Genomic DNA, 12,707 nt, shown 5'->3' on the forward strand with positions numbered 1-12,707 from the left:
AATCACAGTGTTGCTGAAGGACAGCCAGGAAATACTGTGTACAACACAGGGAAAGCCTCTGACACAGGCAGTAAAAGTCACGTAAGCACAAGGAGTGTCGGCAGCTCCGTCTGGAAAGTGAAAGTGTCGGGTTTGGCCAGAAGCAGCAAAGCAGCATGGGCACCAGGTGCCCAGCCCTGCTTACTTGTCCCTGGCCTCGAGTCAGGATCAACAGGTCAGAGGCAACACACCACCAACTTGTGATTACAAAATACGCGAGGGAGGGAGAGAATAAGAGGGGTGTGGGAGGGTAGAGAAAAATAGCGAGAGTGGGGTGGAGAAGGGAAAGACAGCAGGAGACAGAGCGCTCTGTAGAGAGAGTGGGAAGAGAACAGAGAAATGGAAGAGAATATAGTCCAGGGACCCCCAATGAGCACTTCTGGGCGGGCTGCACAGCAGCTTGTTACAGTGGTGAAGCCTCCATCTGTCTCCAAGCCGTGAACCTTGATCTCCAAGCCAGGTTCAGGACTCAGGATTTCCAGAGGCTTTTTTGACCAGCTAAACTGAAAAAAGCACACCTGAGCTCCAATCTGGCCCCCCCATGGTTGCTTCAACCCTCATCCCCTTTGTAGCCGAAAATAAAATTGGAGAGGGAGAAAACACTCAGGGAGGAGGCAGGGGAAGAGAACCAAACCACAAAGGCACCTGGACTGATCAAAGCAGCAGGGTACATAACAGGGATGTGCTGCCAGAATGATAATAAAAAAATCTCCCACAAAAGTGCTTCCCCCAAGCTTATGAGCAAGTCGGTCCCAGGAGACACGGGCATCAGAGAGCAGTGGCAAGGGAACAGGGAAATCAATTCATTTGTTTGGCTATTTGAACAAATGGTTTTCTCAAACCCCTAACCTGGGAGTGAGGCAGCACCATGCAGCAGACTCCTTGTGAGTACCCTTCCTGGGAAATACTTAGACTTTGTTTCTAAATAGAGAGTCAGCTCAGCACTAACTGTAGCTCTTTGACTGAATTATCTGCCTGGATCACACTCTTGGGATGGGGAGGAGTCCTGGGGCTTCAGTTCACGATCCCGTTAGAAAGCAGTATCAGTCAGGGCCATGTGGATTCTGAGCAGGCATGGACCAGTTGCTCAGCGAGGATAACACCAGAACTTTATTTAGGTAATGGGGAAAACTAAGTTTAACTACGGGAGTTCCCAAAGTACTAGGCCTCAAACTGGAGCAAGACTTATAAGAATTTGAGATATCTCAGATGGAAAAGACCTTTTATATGACATCTAATCCACTTCCCCTTGGACACTGCAAGATTGTGCCCTACAATATTCTCTGGGGCTGTGCCCATTTTTAAATACCCCAAGCAATGAAGCTTCCACCCCTCCCTTTGGGATTCCATAATAGAAAAGATCTCACTGTCATGATGTTTTGCCAGATGTTCAGCCTAAATTGTCCCTTTCTTAACTTCATACCAGTATCCCCTAAGAGAGCAAGACAGACAGAGAGCTGGAGCTTTGTTTTGAAACAGTTCAGTTCAGGATGGCTGGGAGTAAGCAACCAAGTTCCTCTTACTGGAGTAACACATCCAGTCAATCTGACTCTAAACATAGGTACATACTGGAACGAAAATAAGCCCTAGCACAGCTAAGTGATCAGCAATGGGGACACCGATGGCTTTGTAATATCAGGGTCACCACAGTCTAAGTAGGTTAGGCCAAGACATCCAGCTGCAAATAAACTACAGAAAAATGCCAACTGTCCCAGCTTTTCAGTCTTAGCGAGCTAGTTTGCTAGTCCATGAATCCTTCCATATTAACATCTCCTGATAGCACAGCTCACCAGCGTGCCACCAAGCTGTGTTGGTCATTGGTACTCTCTTGCCATTTTGTGATTGCATCAACTTCCACATATGAAAATAAGAACGGCCATATCAGGTCAGAGCAATGGTCCATCTAGCCCCGTATCCTGTCGTCTGACAGTGGCAGGTGCTTCAGAGGGAATGAACAGACCAGGGCAATTATCGAGTGATCCATCCCATGTCCTCCACTCCCAACTTCTGGCAGTCAGAGGTTTAGAGACTACAGAGCACAGGGTTGTGTCCCTGAGCATCTTGGGTAATAGCCTTTGATGGACCTATCCTCCAAGAACTGATCTCATTCTTTTTTGAACCCTGTTATGCTTTTGGCCTTCACAACATCTAGCAAGGAGGATGAAGAGACCCTTGTGTGGGGCAAGCAGGTGGAGTTAGGGATCCTTTGAAATAATGTGCAGAGTAGCTATCTCTAGCAATGACCAACTGCTGCTCAACCTGTTTTTCATGCAGGGTGCTCTGGGACAAGACCTGCACTTGATCAGTTTATTTTGGGCAAAAAGTTCTGTGCATTTTACTTTTTCTTTCTCTAAAAAAATCCCCCAGATTTGGTCAAAAGTGATGTTTAAATAATAGTGCCCTGGGAGAGTTTAGAGGCGAGAGGAGGAAGGCTTTGTGTGAGTGCTGCTAATTCATTGTGACAGCATCAAGTCACATACAGCTGCCACATTGAAATATGCATCCCCCTACCCTCAGCTGTTTCCTGTCCACTGTCTCCTTTCTTCCCCAACCCTTCCCCTTACCGGGGAGCCCATGGCCACTCGGGGCCTTGTTCAGATTGGGCACTGCATGATGATGTCATTAGAGGGTGTCTTCACCAGCACTCCCTCCCCACCGGCACCCTTCGCTGGCCACATGGCACAGAGTGGCCACCCCAGCTGGAGCTGGTCACCCACCGAGGGGAGAAGCTGGAGCCCCTCATGCAAGGGTCAACCTTGCCTGGGGAGGGGAGAACCCTCCTCTGATTGGCTGCCTGCCCCACTGCCCTGTGTCCTGGGGGAGAGCAGCCAATCAGAGTTGCTGCAGGAGGCTGACAGAGCTCTCCTCCCCTCCCCTCAGGGGATGAGATAGGGTTGCCAACCTTCCAGGACTGGCCTGGAGTCTCCAGGAATTAAAGATTATGTCATGTGATGAAACCTCTAGGAATACATCCAACCATAGGTGCCAACTTTCCCGGGCGCCGGTGGGTGCTCCCGCCCCTGCTCCGCCCCCATTCCAATCCCTTCCCCAAAGTCCCCACCCCAACTCCGCCCCCTCCGTGCCCCTATTGGGCCCCTTCCCCAAATCCCCGCCCCGGTCCCGCCTCTTCCCCGAGTGCACCGCATTCCCCCTTCTCCCCCCTCCCTTCCAGCGCTTGCCACGCAAAACAGCTGTTTCACGGCGGCAAGCACTGAGAGCCAGGGGGAAAAAGCGGGCATGCGGCGCGCTCAGGGGAGGAGGCGAGGCAGAGGTGAGCTGGGGCAGGGGGGCAGGGCGGGGAGCTGCTGGTGGGTGCAGAGCACCCACCAGTTTTTCCCCATGGGTGCTCCAGCCCCGGAGCACCCATGGAGTCAGCACCTATGCATCCAACCAAAACTGGCAACCCTAGGCTGAGAGGAGGGTGGGGGGAAGGAACAGTGGCACCATGCTTTCAGGAGGGAAGGAGGAGCCGAAAGATCCCAACAGCTTAGGGTGTCTCTGCTGCCTCCTCCTGTGAACAATGGGCAGAAGCACTGGGCAAGAGGAGTGGTGCAAGCCCCCCGGCACCACTCCCTGGCAGGAGTGTGCGGGGCGGGGGAGACTACAGGCAGAAGGGATGGGGAGGGGCCCCCACTTGCTTTCGCCCAGGGCCCCACAAAAGCTTAATCCACCTCTGAATGCACCACATGTGTTGAAAGGGGGGAGGTTTGCAGAGTTGCTTTGTGGTTGGGGTTGCAGCGGGCTTGCCTTGGGGCTGGGCAGCTGCTGGGTTTTTTGCATTTCAAAAGGTGGTAACTCTAGCTACGGTACTTACTTGGCTCCCAACGCCCTAGTATTTGAGCACTGCATGTGATGTATTCATCCTCCCCCTACCCCTCTGAGCTAGGCAGAGCCATCATCCCCATGTCACAGATGGGGAACTGAAGCACAAAGAGGTTTAGTGACCCACTCAGGCTCACACACGGGAAGGCTGTGGCAGAACTGGGGATTGAACCTGGACCTCCCACAGCAGGTCAGTGCTCTAACCGTGCTTCCTCCCAACACCAGGCTTGGGAAGGGAGAGAACTCCACTCCAGCTGCCCGCACCCCCTTGAGAGAGGGGGTGAAGAGCCCTTGGAGCTTCAGAAAGAGTAGATATGAGGGCTGGAGGAGCAGGCAGATGCGGGGCTGGGTGTGTGAAATTAATAGTGGGGCTGATACAGAACTAATTAGACCAGAGGTTCTCAAACTGCGGTGCGTGGACCACCAGTGGTCCGCAAGCTCCATTCAGATGGTCAGTGGATAGTTCCTTTAAGGCGCGTGCCTGGGCAGCCGCACACGAAAGAATGAAGGGCCCCCCACCTAATTAGTGGAGCTGCACAGGTGTGGCTCCACTAATTAGGTGCCTGGACCCTGGAGAAGATGCACACGTAAGGTGAGGTGGTGGCCTTGGGGGAAATAGGGGGTAGGTGGGAGGGGGCAGTGGGGTGAGAAGAAGGGGTGGGGGCAGTTTGGGAGGTGCAGGGCTGCGGCGGCCAGAGAAAGAGGCGACTTTCCCTAGCTCCAGGGCTGTGGCTGCCAGGGAGAGACGGCCCTCCTTCCCAGCCCCAGCCGCAGCAGGGGACAGAGGGCACATCCATCGCATTAGAAAGGTAAGACGACTGATATCAAAAGGAGTTGTGTGCTTTTAATTATAGATCGAAAAACATTAATTTTTTTTTATATAGCGCTTATATCCAAAGCGTTTTACAATAGTTAGCTAATGGTAAAAACATTTGGAAAGATCATTAAGTGGTCTGCCGAGACCCTCAGCAATTTTCAAGTGGTCCGCAAAAAAAAAAGTGTGAGAACTACTGAATTAATCTGTTGGGGTTTGGGGAGATGGTGGCAGCTCTGCTCCATCAGCAGCCACAAGAGCTCCTGCAGCAGGGCCAGAACCTCCTCACTCTGTACAGGCGGGGGAGGTAATAGCTTCTATTGAGCGGGGGCAGGGGGAAATCTAACTGTCAAAGACAGGCCAAAATACTATATAGGCTTTCAAAATGTTCTGATCTGGGGGGAATATCTCATCATTTTTGAACTTTTGGGGGATGGCAAGGCTGGCAGCACCTCCAGCCAAAGTTGCTTCAGCTGCACAGGATCAGTCCAGAGCATGTGGCTAGGCTCAATGTGTGTAAAAGCCCAGCCCCAGCACTGAGCCGGCAGGCCCACAAGGCTGTTTTTATAGTTACTTTTCACACTAGAAGTGCATTTTGGTAGTGCTCAGTATTACTTCCCCAAAGGCCCAGTCCCCATGCCTCTTCCCCAGTCGCCAAGACTTCTTCCTACAGCAACTTGGCTTTAGCTTGCAGGTTACAAAGCACTGCCAGCGCTCGTGATATTTGGTGTTTGTCTTAGAACCCCACGTGTTGAAATCAAGTGATTATATGAGAACCTCGGCTTTCTTTTTATAAAAGCCTCATAGGATATGGCTACAGCAATGTAAGCCCAGGGTCAAGCCTAACCCCCACTTGCATTCACACACCCATTGTGCTAACCTAGGGCTCAGACCCAGGGTCCTAGGACCCTGCAGAGCTGAAGGGTCTGAGCCTGTGTTAAGCTGGGACGTAGAGTCTGAGCCCTGTTGCTTTCCTGTGTGGACGCAGACCCAGCTTGACTCAGGTCCTGGAAGTCCTCCAAATGTATCCCAGAGTTCCCAGAAGCAGAGGAGCAGCACTCCAGGCAGTGAGCACAGTGGCTGGAAGTCCCACTGCTGCCTGTTCCTGCTCCTCTGGTGGCAGCTCTTGCTCCAGCTCCTCCTCACTGCCGCGTAGGGTTACCATATTTCAAGTTTCCACATAGAGGACACTGCCAGGAGGAGAGGTAGCTGGGGCTGATGGGACGGGGGAGAGGGGGACGGGACACAGTTTCTACTGTACAGTTTCTTTCCACTTTGAATATCTAACATATTTATAAATAACAAGTGTAATGGCCTCAAAAATAAATAGGAGTACTTGTGGCACCTTAGAGACTAACAAATCTATTAGAGCATAAGCTTTCGTGGGCTACAACCCACTTCTTCGGATGCATATAGAGTGAAACATATATTGAGGAGATATATATACACACACAAATACAGAGAGCATGAACAGGTGGGAGTTGTCTTACCAACTCTGAGAGGCCAATTAAGTAAGAGAAAAAAAAACTTTTGAAGTGATAATCAAGATGGCTCAGTACAGACAGTTTGATAAGAAGCAAGTGTGAAAATATTTACAAGGGGAGATAGATTCAATGTTTGTAATGGCTCAGCCATTCCCAGTCTTTATTTAATCCTGTGTTGATTGTGTCTAGTTTGCATATCAATTCCAGCTCAGCAGTCTCTCGTTGGAGTCTGTTTTTGAAGTTTTTCTGTTGTAAGATAGCCACCCGCAGGTCTGTCATAGAATGGCCAGACAGGTTAAAGTGTTCTCCCACTGGTTTTTGAGTATTACAAACATTGAATCTATCTCCCCTTGTAAGTATTTTCACACTTGCTTCTTATCAAACTGTCTGTACTGAGCCATCTTGATTATCACTTCAAAAGTTTTTTTTCTCTTACTTAATTGGCCTCTCAGAGTTGGTAAGACAACTCCCACCTGTTCATGCTCTCTGTATTTGTGTGTGTATATATATCTCCTCAATATATGTTTCACTCTATATGCATCCGAAGAAGTGGGTTGTAGCCCACGAAAGCTTATGCTCTAATAGATTTGTTAGTCTCTAAGGTGCCACAAGTACTCCTGTTCTTTTTGCGGATACAGACTAACACGCTGCTACTCTGAAACCTGTCAAAAATAAATGTAAATCAAATTTAAATGTACCTTTTCACATGCAGTCAGCCCTTTCCTACTGCACTTCTCCTTGTGTCCATGCATATTTCTCTGGAGAGCGTACCTGTCTCAGCAGTGGTTGATTGCTCATCAAGTAGCTGTGAAAGTCTCTGCAAGATGCGTGCCTGAAGTTGTACTGTACAAGCAGGATCCCATTCAGCGATTCAGCAGGCAATACCATGCCACCCTTCCTTCTACGCTGCTCCCGGCGGTGGTGCTGCCTTCAGAGCTGGGCGGCCGGCCAGCAGTCGCCACACTCCAGCTGCTCCGCTCTGAAGGCAACACCCCCCAGCAGCAGTAGTACAGAAGGAAGGGTGGCACACCGTTGTTAAGGCACGCCAGGAATTGCAGTTCTACCAGAATTGATGTTGGAAAAAGGACGAGTAAGGAAGGGTGATTGACATTTGTTCATATTTCATTCATATTTCAAAAATCTGCCCGGACAGAAATCGGAGGACCCAAAAAAAAAAAAAAAGAGTTCATGTCCAGAAAAACCTGGATGTATAGTAACCCTATGCGCAGAGCTTGCCTAGGGCAGGGAGCAAAAGCTGACAGGCAGGAGCATCATCTCTCCCCCAGCCAAGCTGAGCTGGAAGCTCTGCTGCTTCCCCTCCCTGCAGGGCAGCTGCTTGGTCCCGCTTTGCTGGCTGCCCCTTGCTGTCAGGCCTCCCCTGCCCTCCCTGGGGCTGTGTGTGCAGAGGCACCCGGGCACCCTGCACTGTGAGGGCACTGAGTGACAGCCAGCCCCAAAACTTCCCCACAGCCTCCCAGGGTGGGATCCTATATCCCTGCTTCCTGAGGTGCGGCAAGGGCAGGGATAAGGGATCCTGAGGGTGCTGGAGCACACTACACTCCAAGCCCTGGGGATGCATTTCACCCTCTGCAGCTGGCACCAGCCAGGCGCTCTGTGTGTGTGTGTGTGTGTGTGTGTGTGTGTGTGTGTGTGTGTGTGTGTGTGTGTGTGTGTTCTCTCTGATACCTTCATTTTATGTCAAACTTCAAAACAAACAGACAAAAACAAATTAAAAAAACCAAACAAAAACACCTTCATTGAACAGCCCAGTTTAAAAATTAAGAATTGCAAAGTTTCATGGCAATCGTTTGACAGGTCTGGAGACTGATGTGCTAATTATCCTCAGAGCAGGTGCCCATGGGCATTGTCCTGCCATGGGACTCAGCCTAGAGGTGGGGAGCCCAATTCTCAGATTAGATGGTAGTTCAGTATAAGGCCCTCTCAAACTGCTGTCGTTCTACTCAGACAGCCACCAAGGGAGCTGAACATGCAGGTTATGTACTTGTGTGCTCCTTATGGGCATCAATAGCCCCGCCACAGTTAGGAAACAGGGTGGGCAGTAGAGTTTCTAGGGCTAGAGTGTCGACACTTGGAAGGCGCTAGGCACTTTGGGATATGTTTACTTTGACTCGGATCAGTGCACTGCAAAGTAGACGCCTGAGCCATAGGTTCAAGCACAGGTCAGAAAATTCTTAATCTAGGGTTAAAAATGCAATGTAGACACTCAAGCCCAGGGTTCCTCGATCAGATGATTTGAGTCCCACCAACTTTAGGCTTACGTTGCTGTGTAGACATACCCTTAGTTGCAGAGACAAGCTTGAAAACATGAATCCTAAAAGCCCATGCCCACCAATACACTCCAGAAAAGGACTAAAAGTTAATGAGACACTTTACTAGAAATAAGTTACAAATGGAACAAAGTGGAGCAAGAGGTTCAGCACTTATGTACTATACTGATGGGCATGGTATATAAAGCTAGATCGACCCAGCAGCCTAGCTTGGCTGGAAGATGACCTAGTCAGAAGTTTCTGAAGAATTCCTGTGCTCAGGATGGCTACAAATCCCAGGTCAGAGATACAGCTGCAATAGTTGAAGGTGCACTAACAGGCTCCTGGTCACTGTGGTTGGCACATATTTAGTAATAATTTTAGTTAAGCAGCCTCTTAGAATAACCTGCTGGCATCAATGGATGATGACTACATTTGTTTTGTAAACAAACAGTTTTTCTCAACCTCTGTTAATAGACAATTCAAGTTCAAGCTGCTCCCAATAACAAGATGCTTGACTCTTCCCTCTTTATTGGCTGCTTTGTGCTGTCACAGCCAAAAAGCCCCAGGGAACAGTTCAATCGTTTGCATTGCACTGGCCTCAAGGTTGCAGTGGAGCAAGGGTAGATATGTAGGGCCAGAGCTGGTTAAAATGGAGAATTCACTGCAGAGCGCCCGAGAAAAAGAAAGAGCAGGAGAAACTGAAACACAAGCTTTTAAAATTAGAAAGCATTAAACATTTGCAGAAATAGGCTTGTGTCATTTGGCTGGTAGAGATGGAGAGGAAGAAGAGGCTTCATCTTTCTGTATTCCCCAAACAAGTTAAGACCACAACATGAAGATGCCTGCCAATTTAATGACAAGAAAAGGCAGGGCTCCTCCCATCCATGCAGAGAATCTGGGTGGGATAAGGAGTGGAAATTCAGGCCCATTTCAAATGACAGAAGAGGGCAAGGGCCAAACTCCAATTTCAAACTACCCAGACCCTGAGAACTGCCCCCACATTCACACTGCTCAAGGGAAGGGCCAAGTCACCCCAACAGCTCATGCTACCAATTTCTGTAAGATACTAGGATAAAAGCATTAAATTCACTTCCTAATAATACTCTGCCTTTCTGCAACACTTCTCATCCAACAGAGCAGGATAGGCTAGTGGTTAGGGCACTAGCCAGGGACTTGGGAGACTTAAGGTTTAATTCCCTGCTCTTCCACAGACTTCCTATATGACCTTGGGCAAGTCACAGTCTCTCTGTGCCTCAGATGACTAGCTGCAAAATAGGAATATTAATTCTTACCTACCTCACAGGCCTGTTGTGAGGATAAGTACATTGAAGACCAGGAGATACTCAGGTATGATGGTAGTGGGGGGCGACAAATATTTTAGGTCGAGATAGCTTTACAAACAATAAGTGTCATAACCTGTGATATAGATAAACTGTACTGGTTCCATTGTATAGATTAAGGAATTAAAGTTTCAGAAAGGGTAAGCCTCAGGAATAGAAATCTGAGATTCAGCCCTATTTACTGCACTTCAGGATCTAAGAACTGTAAACATGTAAGTAATTATTAATCAGACACTCCCAAGTGAATGCCAATGAAAGCTGTACCCAAGGGGAAAAGGGCTGGGACTCTTTTGCTTATGTGGGAGGTGACAGATACTCCCACCATCCAGGAGCCCATTTTGGAGCAGATTGGGGGAATCCCCACAAACCCCAGTGCTGCAGGGGTGGGATGAGCCTGAGCAGAGATGTGGGGCCAGAGAGCAAGTGACAGTTCAGCAGCAACCGGAGTGCCCTGTACTGAAGGGCTTAATCTGCTGCCAAGACTCATGCTCCTTTCTTGAAGCATCAACATGCTGCTCATTTCTATACCAGACCCACGACTGGAGCAGCTTGGTAGGGATGCTGGTGCTGCTCCCCACCTCACGCTGGATGAGCAGATGAATGGAACTTCTGTTAATCCTGCCGGCAGAAAGTTTAAGGGTCTTGAACTGTGGTGCTGCTTACACTGAACAGATACAATCTGTGAGTGATTCAAAGGACATCCCGAAATGAACCAGATGAAAGCAATCCAGCCCTACATTCTCAGGGATTTGGTCCCTGGCTAGCTACCACCTCAACAAAAAGGTCAGTCTGGATAAAGGTAAGCAGTATTTTTAATGTTTATCCAGTCTCTTAAACTTGCCCAGTCTCAAGCAATCCCATTATGCCACACATTCTGCATGGAGCAGTCACTCAGCCTTCTCTTGAATCAATCAGAATGGCATCCACACAACATACCACACATGAGCAGCTGGCAAAGGAATTTAGTGTGCAATGGGAGAGCGGCACTGTGCATTAGGACAAGAGGAAACTGCACAAAGAAGACCCCCACCCACACAACCCGTACAATGTCACTACACTAGGACAGAGTGGGAGAGGGGTGCCCACAGTGAAGCTCCAAGACCTCCCCACATCTATCCTCTCCACTTCATGGTGAGGACGAAGCTCAACCACCTCAGCTGTGTCAGCTGTCAGAGAAATATGGATACAAACACACAGTCTGTGCTTTTTTAATTTGGTGAATTATGTACATGATCTAGGAGAGAGCTGCTGTCACTTCTGTACCAGGTTGTGATTTCCCCCCCAAAAGAGTTCAGTGAAGATGTTCTTCACAGCAGCAGGTCAAGACTGTAGCTGTTTCCTTCAGAAATTTAAAGACAATTTGGCCACCACTGTTTGTCTCATCTCCAACCACCAAAAAAGATGCAAACTGACAATTCTGGGAAAAGCATAGTTCATTCTACTTCAGAAATCAACTTTTTTAAACCACTCTAGGAGGCTGCAATGGGAGAGATTTTTCACCTTTACCTTACCAGTTTGAATCTGGTCCAGGTTAGATGTAACTACAAGTTGTTACTGTTTGATGGCTGTTTGGCAGTCCATGGGGAAACGGGTTACTGTCACCACAGTTAACACCACTGTTGGCCGTCTTCACAGAGAGTCCAGTATAACTCTCAAAGTGTCCCCGATTTCAAGGAATGACACTGATGTTAGTCCCAACATCTCATACCTTCCACACAGAGGTGGTGACCTCACCTTTATTACTGATGATTTACATCAGAAATGGAGAATGAAGCAGCTGAGGTTGTAGATAGTTATTCACAGTAAGGAACAAATACCACAATACCTTCAAGTTTTCCACATGAATAGTTTGTCCCCCTCATTTTTTCTCTCTCATAAATTCCATTTCTCATTTGGGCCTGGGCGACTGACAGGTATGAGGGTCAGTAGTTAAATGGCACTTGTCCACAGTGGGAATTTGTCCTAGTTACAGCCATTGATGTTAAAACTGCAGTTCGTGGCAGGGCATCTTACTCAGTTCCAAGCAAGAAAAGAATGCATCAGTGAGAGTCACGGCTTTGTCATCACTACGGGTTTGTAGGAGTGCAGATAAACCAATGGCTGGCCACAGATAACTAACTGGGACAAATCCCCACTGTCAAAAAAGACAGACCGAAGCCTGGTCTACACTAGAAAATTAGGTCAGTTCAACTACCCCTGAGCTGCACTGTTAAGCCAACCTAAATCCCTGTGTAGACAGCAGTAGGTCGACGGAAGAATTCTTTTGTTGACGTAGCTACTGCCTCTCAGAGGTGGATTACTTACACCGACAGGCGAACCCCTCCTGTCAGCGAACGTAGCATCTGCATTGAAGCACTGCAGCAGTATAACAGTTTTAAGTGTACACAAGCGCCTACTCTCTCAACTCAGCCTCCAGGGCATAATTGAGGCAATTAGTAGTAAAGGATGTGGAAGTTTATACTGGTGTTAGCTGCACTGATTCTGTAGCCAAGAGACCTTAAGTAGCTTTCAAGTCTACACCTTTCACCAACACTACATTGAAAATTAAAATAAAGTATTAAACCATTATGATAGAGGAGACAAATGTAATATCTACAGGAATGGGAAACAAAAGGTCAGTTTTGTTTAGTAATTCTAAACCAAGGTACCAAATTAATTGGTCATTTGGCTGTTATGGACACTTCAGTCATCTTTAAGTGAATTTTTACAAACAGTTGAAGAGGAAGACCATCTTCAGCTTTAGAAGTACTTTGTTTTGAGAGATTTCTTTTACACTGTAAGGATATAAAGGAGGTGAACCCAAAGACAGATGACTATTTTAAACAATGAAGCAATGTGAGAGCCAGACTGACTTCTTCCCATCCTTGTCGGTGTCAATGCCATAGGTGGAATACAAACCAGGAATCTTGCTGGTCACTTTCACTTAGCCTCACTTTGC

Source organism: Terrapene carolina, unplaced genomic scaffold (assembly GCF_002925995.2).
Source record: "Terrapene carolina triunguis isolate 2854851 unplaced genomic scaffold, T_m_triunguis-2.0 Scaffold242, whole genome shotgun sequence".
NCBI classification, from domain to species: domain Eukaryota; kingdom Metazoa; phylum Chordata; order Testudines; family Emydidae; genus Terrapene; species Terrapene triunguis.